This window comes from Mesoplodon mirus (genome assembly GCF_964341445.2).
Source record: "Mesoplodon mirus genome assembly, chromosome: X".
In the NCBI taxonomy this organism is placed as follows: Eukaryota; Metazoa; Chordata; class Mammalia; order Artiodactyla; family Ziphiidae; genus Mesoplodon; species Mesoplodon mirus.
In genome coordinates, this window is record NC_138981.1 from 142,854,881 (window position 1) to 142,874,668 (window position 19,788).

Below are 19,788 nucleotides of genomic sequence, written 5' to 3' on the forward strand. Positions count from 1 at the left end.
TCTGACTGGTGTGAGCTGATAGGACTTTTGTAATTTGGATTTGCATGTCTTTAATTCTTTCTAAGGTTCATTTTCCCACACCTTTTAAAATTTCTGTTAAAGAAAAAATGAAAAAAATGGAGAATACAATTAACGTCCTGAAATTGTCTTCTTGAAAGGTTGCCCTCAAAATTGATGTTTTGGTCAATATTCGCCCCCAGGACTGTTTTTGAGGGCAGGTGTCATTCACAGGCCTGTAATGAGTGTGAATATTTAGTGACCATTAGCACTGCGTTTAAAGCTGCTGTTGTGGTAAACGGCCACTAGGCGGCAGCATTTCTCCATTCCCAAATCTGGTTACTAGGGCAGCAGAGCCCTTCTGGAATCCCTGTTCCTAAGTTGTAAATTGAAATGGAATGTGCCAGGAGAAACCCCCATAAGTTTATGTTACATTATTTCCTGTTTGTTGTTTTAGTTTTTTTTTAATTGGGGTAATGATTAGAATATTGTTTGTGCTAGGTGTAGACAATCTGGTTCATTTGTGCATAACATATATATATCTATCTATATCTATATCTATATCTATATCTATATATATTCATGTACAGATCCACTTCCCATGTAAATTATGGCAGAGTGTTCCATAGACCTCCCTTACTATACGGTCGGTCTTTTGATATATGTATTTATTAGGTATTTGTACACGTATGGTAACCCTAATCTCTAATTTTTCCATTCCCCCCACCTTTCCTTTTAGACAAGCATAGTTTGTTTTCTAAGTGTGTGAGTGTCTTTCTCTGTGCAAATAAGTTCATTTGTGTCAGTTGTTCGATAACGCCTATAAGTGATATCATAGGATATGTCTTTTGCTTTCCGACTTACCTCATGTTCTGTGATTATCTCTAGGCTCAACTATGGTGCCTCAAAGAGCAGTGTTTCATTGTTTTTCATGGCTAATATTCTATTGTGTACATGAACCACTTCTTCTTTTTCAACTGATATGGTGATGGACATTTTGGTTGCTTCCGTGTCTTGGCTATTGTGAAAATTCCTGCAGTGCAGCTGTTGAAGCCTGTGCCTTCTCGACTCTGGACTTGTCAGGTGAGAGTCTCAGCGGTGGGCCTGCTGAACGGAATGGTGGCTCAATTTTTACTTTTAAACGCAGCTCCTTTCTATTCTCATTATTGGCTGTCACCACTTTACATCTCACCAGCAGCTAGAGGGTACACAGTTCTCTAAAACCCCTTCAGCATGTAATGTTTGTAGACTTTTAGTTGATGGTAGTTGACATGTGTGAGTTGAAACCTTTTTGGAGGTTAGATCTGCATGAGTGTAATAATTACTGATGTGGAGCTTTTATCCATTTTCCTCTTTTTTGAAAGTGAGTGAGTAAAACTTAGCCCTCCATACAATCTCCTTGAAAAATTTGAGAGTTTTGAAACTTTTTGGCCATTCCCTACCTCCGCACAATTTTTTAGGGCAGGTGTCCTTTACAGCCCTGAATCCTTGTGAATGTTAAGTGACCATTAGCTGTGGGTTTAAAGCCGCTCTTGTGGGAAACGGCCACGAGGCGGCAGCCTTTCTTCATTTCCAACTCTGGGTTTTTGGGCCACAGAGCTTTCCTGGCAATCGTGTTAGTAAGCTGCGAATTAGAGTGGAATGTGCCAGCGCAAACACCCAAGGGCTTATATCTCCTAAATTGTTGTTTGTTATTTAAATTTAATTTTTTAAATTATCAGAGCAAATTTGATCAAAATGTAGATTCTCCTAGGTGTACAGTTTCTGGTTCATCCTATCAGTGTATCTGTCTATTCCTGTTTGGATCCTTTCCCGTGTATGTTATTATAGAGTGTTGAGTAGACCGCTCTTCGTATTCCCTAGGTATTTTGTGATTATATATTTCCTATGTATTAGTATATGTCTGTTAACCCCCATATCCTAATTCATACAATCCTTACACCTTTCCATTTGGTTAAACATAATTTGGTGTTCTGAATTTATGTGTGTCCTTCTCTTGGGGATTATTTCATGAGTATCAATTTTTAGGTAACACCTATAAGTGACGTCATAGGATGTCGGCCTTTCGGTTGCTTTCTTACTTCAAGTTGGGTGATTATCTCTTGGTCCTTCTATGGTGGTGCCAACGGCACAGTTCTGTGCTTTTTCATGGCTAATATTCCATTGTGTACATGGGCGACTTCTTCTTGGTGCATTTTTCTGTTGATGGACATTTTGGTTTCTTCCAGGTCCTGGCTATGGTACATTTTGCTGCAGTGCGGGATTGCCCGCCTGTGTCTTTTTGATTCTGGTCTACTCCAGTGATAGTCCCATGAGTGGGCCTACCACATCACATGGTAGCTCCATTATTACCCTTAAACGCACCTCCATTCTGCTCTCACTACTGGCTCTTACCAGGTTACATCCCACCGGCAGCTAAAGGGTACGCAGTTCTCTAAAACCCCTTCAGCCTTTATTGTTTGTAGACATTTTTTACTGATGATCATTCTGACGGCTGTGAGGTGAACGTTTGTGTACACTGGATTTGCATGGCTTTATTAATTCCTGCTGTTCAGCCTTTTTCCATTCCCGTTTTTTTAAGAAAAAAGAAATAAAGAAAAAGAAACAGAAGACAAATGTGCATAAATTATGCCTCTTGAAACTGTCGGTTTGAAATATGGACGCCTTTTGAATTTTTTGGTCGACATACGACCCCAGGATTGGTTTTCCGGGCAGGTGTGATTTACAGGCCTGCAAGTATTTTGAATATCAACTGACCATTGATGCTGGGATGAAAGCTGCTGTTGTGTGAAACGCCCACAAGGTGGCAGCAGTTCTGCTTTACCAAATCTGGTGACTAGGGCAACAGAGCCTCAATGGAAGTCGTGTTCTAGGTTGTAATTTAGAATGGAATGTGCCAGGAAAAAGCCCCTTAAGTAGATGTCTCCCTACTTCTTGTTCATTTTTTTAAATTTAATTTTTATGTTTACCACAGCAAGTTTGATTACAAAGTTTGGCTTGTTCTAGGTGTGCAAGATGTGGTTCTTTGACACATACACATATGTCTTTTCTTCCTGGAATCCTTTTCCCATGTACGTTATGACAGAACGTTGAGTAGTCTTCTCTTGGTATTCCGTAGGTCTTTGGTGATTATATATTTCCCCTGTGTTTGTATACGTCTGTTAACCCTGATATGCTAATGTATCCAATCCTCACAAATTTCCATTGGGGAACCATAAGTTTGTTTAATGAATCTGTGGTTGGCCTTCTCTGTGGAAATATCTTCACTGGTATGAATTTATAGGTAATACCTATAAGTGATATCATAGGATATGTGTCTTTCTCTTTCTGACATACTACAAGTTGTGTGATTACCTCTAGACTCATCTACGGTGCTGCAAATGGCATCGTGTCCTTTATTTCCTTGTCTAATACTCTGTCTGTACATGTACCAGTTCTTCTTTGTCCACTCATCTGTTGATGGACTTTTTGGTTGCTTCCATGACTTGGCTATTGTAATGCTGCGGCAATGCACATTTGCCTGCCTGTGTCTTTCCAATTCTGTCTTCTTAGGTTATAGGCCCAGGAGTGGGCCTGCTGGATCATATGGTAGCAAAATGTTTACCTTGTAAAGGCACCTCCATTCTGTTCTCATTAGTGGCTCTTACCAGGTCACGTCCCACTTAACGTTGAGGGTATGCACTTCTGCACAACACCTTCAGCATTTATTGTTTGTAGTTTTTTTGCTGAGGTTTATTCTGACTAGTGTGAGCTGGTCCATGTTTGTGGTTGGATTTGCCTGCGTCTCATAATCCATTGAAATTGAGCTTTCTGGCATGTCCTTTTTGTCTTCAAGCTGTGCGTACAGCTTACCTCTTCAAACTGTTTTCTTGAAGTATGTGTGACATTTAGAAAGATTTTGGCCATTACGCCCCTCAAGACGTTTTGAGGGCAGGTTTCATTTACAGCCCTCCAGTACTGGTGCATATGAAGTGACCCTTAGCACAGTTTTTAAAGCTACTGTTGCAGGTCACGGACAGAGGGTGGCAGCATTTCTGCTTTTCCCAAACTTTTAACTAGGGAAACAGACTACCTTGCAGTGGTATTCCTCGGTTATAAATTAGAGTGGAATGTGCCTGGATAAACCCCGAAAAGCTGATGTTTCTTTACTTATGTTTGTTTTCTACATTGAATTTATATTTTTTTATTGGAGTCATATTCCATTGTGTACATGGACCACTTTATCTTTGTGCATTCCTCTGTTGATGGACATTTTCACAGCTTCCAAGTGTTGGCTATGATAAATATTGCTGGAGTGTAGGATTGACAGTCTGTGTTTTTTTTTTATTTTTTGCGGTACGTGGGCCACTCACTGCCATGGCTACTCCCATTGCAGAGCACAGGCTGTGGATGCACAGGCCCAGCAGCCATAGCTCACGGGACCAGCCGCTCCGCGGCGTGTGTGATTTTCCCGAACCAGGGCATGAACCCGTGTCCCCTTCTTCGGTGGAAGACCGTCAACCACTGTGCCACTCGTGAAGTCCAGCCTGTGTCTTTTTGATTCTCATCCTCTCAGTCGATAGGCCCAGCAGTGGGCATGCTTGATTGAATGGTAGCTCAGTATTTACCTTTTCAAGGCACCTCCTTTGTGTTTTCCTTACTGGCTCTTACCATGTCCCACATTGAACCAAGGCTAGGCATTTCTCCACAACCCCTTCAGCATTTATTGTTTGCAGAATTTTTGCTGATGGCCATTCTGACTGGTGTGAGCTGATAGGACTTTTGTAATTTGGATTTGCATGTCTTTAATTCTTTCTAAGGTTCATTTTCCCACACCTTTTAAAATTTCTGTTAAAGAAAAAATGAAAAAAATGGAGAATACAATTAACGTCCTGAAATTGTCTTCTTGAAAGGTTGCCCTCAAAATTGATGTTTTGGTCAATATTCGCCCCCAGGACTGTTTTTGAGGGCAGGTGTCATTCACAGGCCTGTAATGAGTGTGAATATTTAGTGACCATTAGCACTGCGTTTAAAGCTGCTGTTGTGGTAAACGGCCACTAGGCGGCAGCATTTCTCCATTCCCAAATCTGGTTACTAGGGCAGCAGAGCCCTTCTGGAATCCCTGTTCCTAAGTTGTAAATTGAAATGGAATGTGCCAGGAGAAACCCCCATAAGTTTATGTTACATTATTTCCTGTTTGTTGTTTTAGTTTTTTTTTAATTGGGGTAATGATTAAAATATTGTTTGTGCTAGGTGTAGACAATCTGGTTCATTTGTGCATAACATATATATATCTATCTATATCTATATCTATATCTATATATATTCATGTACAGATCCACTTCCCATGTAAATTATGGCAGAGTGTTCCATAGACCTCCCTTACTATACGGTCGGTCTTTTGATATATGTATTTATTAGGTATTTGTACACGTATGGTAACCCTAATCTCTAATTTTTCCATTCCCCCCACCTTTCCTTTTAGACAAGCATAGTTTGTTTTCTAAGTGTGTGAGTGTCTTTCTCTGTGCAAATAAGTTCATTTGTGTCAGTTGTTCGATAACGCCTATAAGTGATATCATAGGATATGTCTTTTGCTTTCCGACTTACCTCATGTTCTGTGATTATCTCTAGGCTCAACTATGGTGCCTCAAAGAGCAGTGTTTCATTGTTTTTCATGGCTAATATTCTATTGTGTACATGAACCACTTCTTCTTTTTCAACTGATATGGTGATGGACATTTTGGTTGCTTCCGTGTCTTGGCTATTGTGAAAATTCCTGCAGTGCAGCTGTTGAAGCCTGTGCCTTCTCGACTCTGGACTTGTCAGGTGAGAGTCTCAGCGGTGGACCTGCTGAACGGAATGGTGGCTCAATTTTTACTTTTAAACGCAGCTCCTTTCTATTCTCATTATTGGCTGTCACCACTTTACATCTCACCAGCAGCTAGAGGGTACACAGTTCTCTAAAACCCCTTCAGCATGTAATGTTTGTAGACTTTTAGTTGATGGTAGTTGACATGTGTGAGTTGAAACCTTTTTGGAGGTTAGATCTGCATGAGTGTAATAATTACTGATGTGGAGCTTTTATCCATTTTCCTCTTTTTTGAAAGTGAGTGAGTAAAACTTAGCCCTCCATACAATCTCCTTGAAAAATTTGAGAGTTTTGAAACTTTTTGGCCATTCCCTACCTCCGCACAATTTTTTAGGGCAGGTGTCCTTTACAGCCCTGAATCCTTGTGAATGTTAAGTGACCATTAGCTGTGGGTTTAAAGCCGCTCTTGTGGGAAACGGCCACGAGGTGGCAGCCTTTCTTCATGTCCAACTCTGGGTTTTTGGGCATCAGAGCTTTCCTGGCAATCGTGTTAGTAAGCTGCGAATTAGAGTGGAATGTGCCAGCGCAAACACCCAAGGGCTTATATCTCCTAAATTGTTGTTTGTTATTTAAATTTAATTTTTTAAATTATCAGAGCAAATTTGATCAAAATGTAGATTCTCCTAGGTGTACAGTTTCTGGTTCATCCTATCAGTGTATCTGTCTATTCCTCTTTGGATCCTTTCCCGTGTATGTTATTATAGAGTGTTGAGTAGACCGCTCTTCGTATTCCCTAGGTATTTTGTGATTATATATTTCCTATGTATTAGTATATGTCTGTTAACCCCCATATCCTAATTCATACAATCCTTACACCTTTCCATTTGGTTAAACATAATTTGGTGTTCTGAATTTATGTGTGTCCTTCTCTTGGGGATTATTTCATGAGTATCAATTTTTAGGTACCACCTATAAGTGACGTCATAGGATGTCGGCCTTTCGGTTGCTTTCTTACTTCAAGTTGGGTGATTATCTCTTGGTCCTTCTATGGTGGTGCCAACGGCACAGTTCTGTGCTTTTTCATGGCTAATATTCCATTGTGTACATGGGCGACTTCTTCTTGGTGCATTTTTCTGTTGATGGACATTTTGGTTTCTTCCAGGTCCTGGCTATGGTACATTTTGCTGCAGTGCGGGATTGCCCGCCTGTGTCTTTTTGATTCTGGTCTACACCAGTGATAGTCCCATGAGTGGGCCTACCACATCACATGGTAGCTCCATTATTACCCTTAAACGCACCTCCATTCTGCTCTCACTACTGGCTCTTACCAGGTTACATCCCACCGGCAGCTAAAGGGTACGCAGTTCTCTAAAACCCCTTCAGCCTTTATTGTTTGTAGACATTTTTTACTGATGATCATTCTGACGGCTGTGAGGTGAACGTTTGTGTACACTGGATTTGCATGGCTTTATTAATTCCTGCTGTTCAGCCTTTTTCCATTCCCGTTTTTTTAAGAAAAAAGAAATAAAGAAAAAGAAACAGAAGACAAATGTGCATAAATTATGCCTCTTGAAACTGTCGGTTTGAAATATGGACGCCTTTTGAATTTTTTGGTCGACATACGACCCCAGGATTGGTTTTCCGGGCAGGTGTGATTTACAGGCCTGCAAGTATTTTGAATATCAACTGACCATTGATGCTGGGATGAAAGCTGCTGTTGTGTGAAACGCCCACAAGGTGGCAGCAGTTCTGCTTTACCAAATCTGGTGACTAGGGCAACAGAGCCTCAATGGAAGTCGTGTTCTAGGTTGTAATTTAGAATGGAATGTGCCAGGAAAAAGCCCCTTAAGTAGATGTCTCCCTACTTCTTGTTCATTTTTTTAAATTTAATTTTTATGTTTACCACAGCAAGTTTGATTACAAAGTTTGGCTTGTTCTAGGTGTGCAAGATGTGGTTCTTTGACACATACACATATGTCTTTTCTTCCTGGAATCCTTTTCCCATGTACGTTATGACAGAACGTTGAGTAGTCTTCTCTTGGTATTCCGTAGGTCTTTGGTGATTATATATTTCCCCTGTGTTTGTATACGTCTGTTAACCCTGATATGCTAATGTATCCAATCCTCACAAATTTCCATTGGGGAACCATAAGTTTGTTTAATGAATCTGTGGTTGGCCTTCTCTGTGGAAATATCTTCACTGGTATGAATTTATAGGTAATACCTATAAGTGATATCATAGGATATGTGTCTTTCTCTTTCTGACATACTACAAGTTGTGTGATTACCTCTAGACTCATCTACGGTGCTGCAAATGGCATCGTGTTCTTTATTTCCTTGGCTAATACTCTGTCTGTACATGTACCAGTTCTTCTTTGTCCACTCATCTGTTGATGGACTTTTTGGTTGCTTCCATGACTTGGCTATTGTAATGCTGCGGCAATGCACATTTGCCTGCCTGTGTCTTTCCAATTCTGTCTTCTTAGGTTATAGGCCCAGGAGTGGGCCTGCTGGATCATATGGTAGCAAAATGTTTACCTTGTAAAGGCACCTCCATTCTGTTCTCATTAGTGGCTCTTACCAGGTCACGTCCCACTTAACGTTGAGGGTATGCACTTCTGCACAACACCTTCAGCATTTATTGTTTGTAGTTTTTTTGCTGAGGTTTATTCTGACTAGTGTGAGCTGGTCCATGTTTGTGGTTGGATTTGCCTGCGTCTCATAATCCATTGAAATTGAGCTTTCTGGCATGTCCTTTTTGTCTTCAAGCTGTGCGTACAGCTCACCTCTTCAAACAGTTTTCTTGAAGTATGTGTGACATTTAGAAAGATTTTGGCCATTACGCCCCTCAAGACGTTTTGAGGGCAGGTTTCATTTACAGCCCTCCAGTACTGGTGCATATGAAGTGACCCTTAGCACAGTTTTTAAAGCTGCTGTTGCAGGTCACGGACAGAGGGTGGCAGCATTTCTGCTTTTCCCAAACTTTTAACTAGGGAAACAGACTACCTTGCAGTGGTATTCCTCGGTTATAAATTAGAGTGGAATGTGCCTGGATAAACCCCGAAAAGCTGATGTTTCTTTACTTATGTTTGTTTTCTACATTGAGTTTATATTTTTTTATTGGAGTCATATTCCATTGTGTACATGGACCACTTTTTCTTTGTGCATTCCTCTGTTGATGGACATTTTCATAGCTTCCAAGTGTTGGCTATGATAAATATTGCTGGAGTGTAGGATTGCCAGTCTGTGTTTTTTTTTTTATTTTTTGCGGTACGTGGGCCACTCACTGCCATGGCTACTCCCATTGCAGAGCACAGGCTCTGGACGCACAGGCCCAGCAGCCATAGCTCACGGGACCAGCCGCTCCGCGGCGTGTGTGATTTTCCCGAACCAGGGCATGAACCCGTGTCCCCTTCTTCGGTGGAAGACCGTCAACCACTGTGCCACTCGTGAAGTCCAGCCTGTGTCTTTTTGATTCTCATCCTCTCAGTCGATAGGCCCAGCAGTGGGCATGCTTGATTGAATGGTAGCTCAGTATTTACCTTTTCAAGGCACCTCCTTTGTGTTTTCCTTACTGGCTCTTACCATGTCCCACATTGAACCAAGGCTAGGCATTTCTCCACAACCCCTTCAGCATTTATTGTTTGCAGAATTTTTGCTGATGGCCATTCTGACTGGTGTGAGCTGATAGGACTTTTGTAATTTGGATTTGCATGTCTTTAATTCTTTCTAAGGTTCATTTTCCCACACCTTTTAAAATTTCTGTTAAAGAAAAAATGAAAAAAATGGAGAATACAATTAACGTCCTGAAATTGTCTTCTTGAAAGGTTGCCCTCAAAATTGATGTTTTGGTCAATATTCGCCCCCAGGACTGTTTTTGAGGGCAGGTGTCATTCACAGGCCTGTAATGAGTGTGAATATTTAGTGACCATTAGCACTGCGTTTAAAGCTGCTGTTGTGGTAAACGGCCACTAGGCGGCAGCATTTCTCCATTCCCAAATCTGGTTACTAGGGCAGCAGAGCCCTTCTGGAATCCCTGTTCCTAAGTTGTAAATTGAAATGGAATGTGCCAGGAGAAACCCCCATAAGTTTATGTTACATTATTTCCTGTTTGTTGTTTTAGTTTTTTTTAATTGGGGTAATGATTAGAATATTGTTTGTGCTAGGTGTAGACAATCTGGTTCATTTGTGCATAACATATATATATCTATCTATATCTATATCTATATCTATATCTATATATATTCATGTACAGATCCACTTCCCATGTAAATTATGGCAGAGTGTTCCATAGACCTCCCTTACTATACGGTCGGTCTTTTGATATATGTATTTATTAGGTATTTGTACACGTATGGTAACCCTAATCTCTAATTTTTCCATTCCCCCCACCTTTCCTTTTAGACAAGCATAGTTTGTTTTCTAAGTGTGTGAGTGTCTTTCTCTGTGCAAATAAGTTCATTTGTGTCAGTTGTTCGATAACGCCTATAAGTGATATCATAGGATATGTCTTTTGCTTTCCGACTTACCTCATGTTCTGTGATTATCTCTAGGCTCAACTATGGTGCCTCAAAGAGCAGTGTTTCATTGTTTTTCATGGCTAATATTCTATTGTGTACATGAACCACTTCTTCTTTTTCAACTGATATGGTGATGGACATTTTGGTTGCTTCCGTGTCTTGGCTATTGTGAAAATTCCTGCAGTGCAGCTGTTGAAGCCTGTGCCTTCTCGACTCTGGACTTGTCAGGTGAGAGTCTCAGCGGTGGACCTGCTGAACGGAATGGTGGCTCAATTTTTACTTTTAAACGCAGCTCCTTTCTATTCTCATTATTGGCTGTCACCACTTTACATCTCACCAGCAGCTAGAGGGTACACAGTTCTCTAAAACCCCTTCAGCATGTAATGTTTGTAGACTTTTAGTTGATGGTAGTTGACATGTGTGAGTTGAAACCTTTTTGGAGGTTAGATCTGCATGAGTGTAATAATTACTGATGTGGAGCTTTTATCCATTTTCCTCTTTTTTGAAAGTGAGTGAGTAAAACTTAGCCCTCCATACAATCTCCTTGAAAAATTTGAGAGTTTTGAAACTTTTTGGCCATTCCCTACCTCCGCACAATTTTTTAGGGCAGGTGTCCTTTACAGCCCTGAATCCTTGTGAATGTTAAGTGACCATTAGCTGTGGGTTTAAAGCCGCTCTTGTGGGAAACGGCCACGAGGTGGCAGCCTTTCTTCATGTCCAACTCTGGGTTTTTGGGCATCAGAGCTTTCCTGGCAATCGTGTTAGTAAGCTGCGAATTAGAGTGGAATGTGCCAGCGCAAACACCCAAGGGCTTATATCTCCTAAATTGTTGTTTGTTATTTAAATTTAATTTTTTAAATTATCAGAGCAAATTTGATCAAAATGTAGATTCTCCTAGGTGTACAGTTTCTGGTTCATCCTATCAGTGTATCTGTCTATTCCTCTTTGGATCCTTTCCCGTGTATGTTATTATAGAGTGTTGAGTAGACCGCTCTTCGTATTCCCTAGGTATTTTGTGATTATATATTTCCTATGTATTAGTATATGTCTGTTAACCCCCATATCCTAATTCATACAATCCTTACACCTTTCCATTTGGTTAAACATAATTTGGTGTTCTGAATTTATGTGTGTCCTTCTCTTGGGGATTATTTCATGAGTATCAATTTTTAGGTAACACCTATAAGTGACGTCATAGGATGTCGGCCTTTCGGTTGCTTTCTTACTTCAAGTTGGGTGATTATCTCTTGGTCCTTCTATGGTGGTGCCAACGGCACAGTTCTGTGCTTTTTCATGGCTAATATTCCATTGTGTACATGGGCGACTTCTTCTTGGTGCATTTTTCTGTTGATGGACATTTTGGTTTCTTCCAGGTCCTGGCTATGGTACATTTTGCTGCAGTGCGGGATTGCCCGCCTGTGTCTTTTTGATTCTGGTCTACACCAGTGATAGTCCCATGAGTGGGCCTACCACATCACATGGTAGCTCCATTATTACCCTTAAACGCACCTCCATTCTGCTCTCACTACTGGCTCTTACCAGGTTACATCCCACCGGCAGCTAAAGGGTACGCAGTTCTCTAAAACCCCTTCAGCCTTTATTGTTTGTAGACATTTTTTACTGATGATCATTCTGACGGCTGTGAGGTGAACGTTTGTGTACACTGGATTTGCATGGCTTTATTAATTCCTGCTGTTCAGCCTTTTTCCATTCCCGTTTTTTTAAGAAAAAAGAAATAAAGAAAAAGAAACAGAAGACAAATGTGCATAAATTATGCCTCTTGAAACTGTCGGTTTGAAATATGGACGCCTTTTGAATTTTTTGGTCGACATACGACCCCAGGATTGGTTTTCCGGGCAGGTGTGATTTACAGGCCTGCAAGTATTTTGAATATCAACTGACCATTGATGCTGGGATGAAAGCTGCTGTTGTGTGAAACGCCCACAAGGTGGCAGCAGTTCTGCTTTACCAAATCTGGTGACTAGGGCAACAGAGCCTCAATGGAAGTCGTGTTCTAGGTTGTAATTTAGAATGGAATGTGCCAGGAAAAAGCCCCTTAAGTAGATGTCTCCCTACTTCTTGTTCATTTTTTTAAATTTAATTTTTATGTTTACCACAGCAAGTTTGATTACAAAGTTTGGCTTGTTCTAGGTGTGCAAGATGTGGTTCTTTGACACATACACATATGTCTTTTCTTCCTGGAATCCTTTTCCCATGTACGTTATGACAGAACGTTGAGTAGTCTTCTCTTGGTATTCCGTAGGTCTTTGGTGATTATATATTTCCCCTGTGTTTGTATACGTCTGTTAACCCTGATATGCTAATGTATCCAATCCTCACAAATTTCCATTGGGGAACCATAAGTTTGTTTAATGAATCTGTGGTTGGCCTTCTCTGTGGAAATATCTTCACTGGTATGAATTTATAGGTAATACCTATAAGTGATATCATAGGATATGTGTCTTTCTCTTTCTGACATACTACAAGTTGTGTGATTACCTCTAGACTCATCTACGGTGCTGCAAATGGCATCGTGTTCTTTATTTCCTTGGCTAATACTCTGTCTGTACATGTACCAGTTCTTCTTTGTCCACTCATCTGTTGATGGACTTTTTGGTTGCTTCCATGACTTGGCTATTGTAATGCTGCGGCAATGCACATTTGCCTGCCTGTGTCTTTCCAATTCTGTCTTCTTAGGTTATAGGCCCAGGAGTGGGCCTGCTGGATCATATGGTAGCAAAATGTTTACCTTGTAAAGGCACCTCCATTCTGTTCTCATTAGTGGCTCTTACCAGGTCACGTCCCACTTAACGTTGAGGGTATGCACTTCTGCACAACACCTTCAGCATTTATTGTTTGTAGTTTTTTTGCTGAGGTTTATTCTGACTAGTGTGAGCTGGTCCATGTTTGTGGTTGGATTTGCCTGCGTCTCATAATCCATTGAAATTGAGCTTTCTGGCATGTCCTTTTTGTCTTCAAGCTGTGCGTACAGCTCACCTCTTCAAACAGTTTTCTTGAAGTATGTGTGACATTTAGAAAGATTTTGGCCATTACGCCCCTCAAGACGTTTTGAGGGCAGGTTTCATTTACAGCCCTCCAGTACTGGTGCATATGAAGTGACCCTTAGCACAGTTTTTAAAGCTGCTGTTGCAGGTCACGGACAGAGGGTGGCAGCATTTCTGCTTTTCCCAAACTTTTAACTAGGGAAACAGACTACCTTGCAGTGGTATTCCTCGGTTATAAATTAGAGTGGAATGTGCCTGGATAAACCCCGAAAAGCTGATGTTTCTTTACTTATGTTTGTTTTCTACATTGAGTTTATATTTTTTTATTGGAGTCATATTCCATTGTGTACATGGACCACTTTTTCTTTGTGCATTCCTCTGTTGATGGACATTTTCATAGCTTCCAAGTGTTGGCTATGATAAATATTGCTGGAGTGTAGGATTGCCAGTCTGTGTTTTTTTTTTTATTTTTTGCGGTACGTGGGCCACTCACTGCCATGGCTACTCCCATTGCAGAGCACAGGCTCTGGACGCACAGGCCCAGCAGCCATAGCTCACGGGACCAGCCGCTCCACGGCGTGTGTGATTTTCCCGAACCAGGGCATGAACCCGTGTCCCCTTCTTCGGTGGAAGACCGTCAACCACTGTGCCACTCGTGAAGTCCAGCCTGTGTCTTTTTGATTCTCATCCTCTCAGTCGATAGGCCCAGCAGTGGGCATGCTTGATTGAATGGTAGCTCAGTATTTACCTTTTCAAGGCACCTCCTTTGTGTTTTCCTTACTGGCTCTTACCATGTCCCACATTGAACCAAGGCTAGGCATTTCTCCACAACCCCTTCAGCATTTATTGTTTGCAGAATTTTTGCTGATGGCCATTCTGACTGGTGTGAGCTGATAGGACTTTTGTAATTTGGATTTGCATGTCTTTAATTCTTTCTAAGGTTCATTTTCCCACACCTTTTAAAATTTCTGTTAAAGAAAAAATGAAAAAAATGGAGAATACAATTAACGTCCTGAAATTGTCTTCTTGAAAGGTTGCCCTCAAAATTGATGTTTTGGTCAATATTCGCCCCCAGGACTGTTTTTGAGGGCAGGTGTCATTCACAGGCCTGTAATGAGTGTGAATATTTAGTGACCATTAGCACTGCGTTTAAAGCTGCTGTTGTGGTAAACGGCCACTAGGCGGCAGCATTTCTCCATTCCCAAATCTGGTTACTAGGGCAGCAGAGCCCTTCTGGAATCCCTGTTCCTAAGTTGTAAATTGAAATGGAATGTGCCAGGAGAAACCCCCATAAGTTTATGTTACATTATTTCCTGTTTGTTGTTTTAGTTTTTTTTTAATTGGGGTAATGATTAGAATATTGTTTGTGCTAGGTGTAGACAATCTGGTTCATTTGTGCATAACATATATATATCTATCTATATCTATATCTATATCTATATATATTCATGTACAGATCCACTTCCCATGTAAATTATGGCAGAGTGTTCCATAGACCTCCCTTACTATACGGTCGGTCTTTTGATATATGTATTTATTAGGTATTTGTACACGTATGGTAACCCTAATCTCTAATTTTTCCATTCCCCCCACCTTTCCTTTTAGACAAGCATAGTTTGTTTTCTAAGTGTGTGAGTGTCTTTCTCTGTGCAAATAAGTTCATTTGTGTCAGTTGTTCGATAACGCCTATAAGTGATATCATAGGATATGTCTTTTGCTTTCCGACTTACCTCATGTTCTGTGATTATCTCTAGGCTCAACTATGGTGCCTCAAAGAGCAGTGTTTCATTGTTTTTCATGGCTAATATTCTATTGTGTACATGAACCACTTCTTCTTTTTCAACTGATATGGTGATGGACATTTTGGTTGCTTCCGTGTCTTGGCTATTGTGAAAATTCCTGCAGTGCAGCTGTTGAAGCCTGTGCCTTCTCGACTCTGGACTTGTCAGGTGAGAGTCTCAGCGGTGGACCTGCTGAACGGAATGGTGGCTCAATTTTTACTTTTAAACGCAGCTCCTTTCTATTCTCATTATTGGCTGTCACCACTTTACATCTCACCAGCAGCTAGAGGGTACACAGTTCTCTAAAACCCCTTCAGCATGTAATGTTTGTAGACTTTTAGTTGATGGTAGTTGACATGTGTGAGTTGAAACCTTTTTGGAGGTTAGATCTGCATGAGTGTAATAATTACTGATGTGGAGCTTTTATCCATTTTCCTCTTTTTTGAAAGTGAGTGAGTAAAACTTAGCCCTCCATACAATCTCCTTGAAAAATTTGAGAGTTTTGAAACTTTTTGGCCATTCCCTACCTCCGCACAATTTTTTAGGGCAGGTGTCCTTTACAGCCCTGAATCCTTGTGAATGTTAAGTGACCATTAGCTGTGGGTTTAAAGCCGCTCTTGTGGGAAACGGCCACGAGGTGGCAGCATTTCTTCATGTCCAACTCTGGGTTTTTGGGCAACAGAGCTTTCCTGGCAATCGTGTTAGTAAGCTGCGAATTAGAGTGGAATGTGCCAGCGCAAACACCCAAGGGCTTATATCTCCTAAATTGTTGTTTGTTATTTAAATTTAATTTTTTAAATTATCAGAGCAAATTTGATCAAAATGTAGATTCTCCTAGGTGTACAGTTTCTGGTTCATCCTATCAGTGTATCTGTCTATTCCTCTTTGGATCCTTTCCCGTGTATGTTATTATAGAGTGTTGAGTAGACCGCTCTTCGTATTCCCTAGGTATTTTGTGATTATATATTTCCTATGTATTAGTATATGTCTGTTAACCCCCATATCCTAATTCATACAATCCTTACACCATTCCATTTGGTTAAACATAATTTGGTTTTCTGAATCTCTGTGTGTCCTTCTCTTGGAGATTATTTCATGAGTATCAATTTTTAGGTAACACCTATAAGTGACGTCATAGGATGTCGGCCTTTCGGTTGCTTTCTTACTTCAAGTTGGGTGATTATCTCTTGGTCCTTCTATGGTGGTGCCAACGGCACAGTTCTGTGCTTTTTCATGGCTAATATTCCATTGTGTACATGGGCGACTTCTTCTTGGTGCATTTTTCTGTTGATGGACATTTTGGTTTCTTCCAGGTCCTGGCTATGGTACATTTTGCTGCAGTGCGGGATTGCCCGCCTGTGTCTTTTTGATTCTGGTCTACACCAGTGATAGTCCCATGAGTGGGCCTACCACATCACATGGTAGCTCCATTATTACCCTTAAACGCACCTCCATTCTGCTCTCACTACTGGCTCTTACCAGGTTACATCCCACCGGCAGCTAAAGGGTACGCAGTTCTCTAAAACCCCTTCAGCCTTTATTGTTTGTAGACATTTTTTACTGATGATCATTCTGACGGCTGTGAGGTGAACGTTTGTGTACACTGGATTTGCATGGCTTTATTAATTCCTGCTGTTCAGCCTTTTTCCATTCCCGTTTTTTTAAGAAAAAAGAAATAAAGAAAAAGAAACAGAAGACAAATGTGCATAAATTATGCCTCTTGAAACTGTCGGTTTGAAATATGGACGCCTTTTGAATTTTTTGGTCGACATACGACCCCAGGATTGGTTTTCCGGGCAGGTGTGATTTACAGGCCTGCAAGTATTTTGAATATCAACTGACCATTGATGCTGGGATGAAAGCTGCTGTTGTGTGAAACGCCCACAAGGTGGCAGCAGTTCTGCTTTACCAAATCTGGTGACTAGGGCAACAGAGCCTCAATGGAAGTCGTGTTCTAGGTTGTAATTTAGAATGGAATGTGCCAGGAAAAAGCCCCTTAAGTAGATGTCTCCCTACTTCTTGTTCATTTTTTTAAATTTAATTTTTATGTTTACCACAGCAAGTTTGATTACAAAGTTTGGCTTGTTCTAGGTGTGCAAGATGTGGTTCTTTGACACATACACATATGTCTTTTCTTCCTGGAATCCTTTTCCCATGTACGTTATGACAGAACGTTGAGTAGTCTTCTCTTGGTATTCCGTAGGTCTTTGGTGATTATATATTTCCCCTGTGTTTGTATACGTCTGTTAACCCTGATATGCTAATGTATCCAATCCTCACAAATTTCCATTGGGGAACCATAAGTTTGTTTAATGAATCTGTGGTTGGCCTTCTCTGTGGAAATATCTTCACTGGTATGAATTTATAGGTAATACCTATAAGTGATATCATAGGATATGTGTCTTTCTCTTTCTGACATACTACAAGTTGTGTGATTACCTCTAGACTCATCTACGGTGCTGCAAATGGCATCGTGTTCTTTATTTCCTTGGCTAATACTCTGTCTGTACATGTACCAGTTCTTCTTTGTCCACTCATCTGTTGATGGACTTTTTGGTTGCTTCCATGACTTGGCTATTGTAATGCTGCGGCAATGCACATTTGCCTGCCTGTGTCTTTCCAATTCTGTCTTCTTAGGTTATAGGCCCAGGAGTGGGCCTGCTGGATCATATGGTAGCAAAATGTTTACCTTGTAAAGGCACCTCCATTCTGTTCTCATTAGTGGCTCTTACCAGGTCACGTCCCACTTAACGTTGAGGGTATGCACTTCTGCACAACACCTTCAGCATTTATTGTTTGTAGTTTTTTTGCTGAGGTTTATTCTGACTAGTGTGAGCTGGTCCATGTTTGTGGTTGGATTTGCCTGCGTCTCATAATCCATTGAAATTGAGCTTTCTGGCATGTCCTTTTTGTCTTCAAGCTGTGCGTACAGCTTACCTCTTCAAACTGTTTTCTTGAAGTATGTGTGACATTTAGAAAGATTTTGGCCATTACGCCCCTCAAGACGTTTTGAGGGCAGGTTTCATTTACAGCCCTCCAGTACTGGTGCATATGAAGTGACCCTTAGCACAGTTTTTAAAGCTACTGTTGCAGGTCACGGACAGAGGGTGGCAGCATTTCTGCTTTTCCCAAACTTTTAACTAGGGAAACAGACTACCTTGCAGTGGTATTCCTCGGTTATAAATTAGAGTGGAATGTGCCTGGATAAACCCCGAAAAGCTGATGTTTCTTTACTTATGTTTGTTTTCTACATTGAATTTATATTTTTTTATTGGAGTCATATTCCATTGTGTACATGGACCACTTTTTCTTTGTGCATTCCTCTGTTGATGGACATTTTCATAGCTTCCAAGTGTTGGCTATGATAAATATTGCTGGAGTGTAGGATTGCCAGTCTGTGTTTTTTTTTTATTTTTTGCGGTACGTGGGCCACTCACTGCCATGGCTACTCCCATTGCAGAGCACAGGCTCTGGACGCACAGGCCCAGCAGCCATAGCTCACGGGACCAGCCGCTCCACGGCGTGTGTGATTTTCCCGAACCAGGGCATGAACCCGTGTCCCCTTCTTCGGTGGAAGACCGTCAACCACTGTGCCACTCGTGAAGTCCAGCCTGTGTCTTTTTGATTCTCATCCTCTCAGTCGATAGGCCCAGCAGTGGGCATGCTTGATTGAATGGTAGCTCAGTATTTACCTTTTCAAGGCACCTCCTTTGTGTTTTCCTTACTGGCTCTTACCATGTCCCACATTGAACCAAGGCTAGGCATTTCTCCACAACCCCTTCAGCATTTATTGTTTGCAGAATTTTTGCTGATGGCCATTCTGACTGGTGTGAGCTGATAGGACTTTTGTAATTTGGATTTGCATGTCTTTAATTCTTTCTAAGGTTCATTTTCCCACACCTTTTAAAATTTCTGTTAAAGAAAAAATGAAAAAAATGGAGAATACAATTAACGTCCTGAAATTGTCTTCTTGAAAGGTTGCCCTCAAAATTGATGTTTTGGTCAATATTCGCCCCCAGGACTGTTTTTGAGGGCAGGTGTCATTCACAGGCCTGTAATGAGTGTGAATATTTAGTGACCATTAGCACTGCGTTTAAAGCTGCTGTTGTGGTAAACGGCCACTAGGCGGCAGCATTTCTCCATTCCCAAATCTGGTTACTAGGGCAGCAGAGCCCTTCTGGAATCCCTGTTCCTAAGTTGTAAATTGAAATGGAATGTGCCAGGAGAAACCCCCATAAGTTTATGTTACATTATTTCCTGTTTGTTGTTTTAGTTTTTTTTAATTGGGGTAATGATTAGAATATTGTTTGTGCTAGGTGTAGACAATCTGGTTCATTTGTGCATAACATATATATATCTATCTATATCTATATCTATATCTATATCTATATATATTCATGTACAGATCCACTTCCCATGTAAATTATGGCAGAGTGTTCCATAGACCTCCCTTACTATACGGTCGGTCTTTTGATATATGTATTTATTAGGTATTTGTACACGTATGGTAACCCTAATCTCTAATTTTTCCATTCCCCCCACCTTTCCTTTTAGACAAGCATAGTTTGTTTTCTAAGTGTGTGAGTGTCTTTCTCTGTGCAAATAAGTTCATTTGTGTCAGTTGTTCGATAACGCCTATAAGTGATATCATAGGATATGTCTTTTGCTTTCCGACTTACCTCATGTTCTGTGAT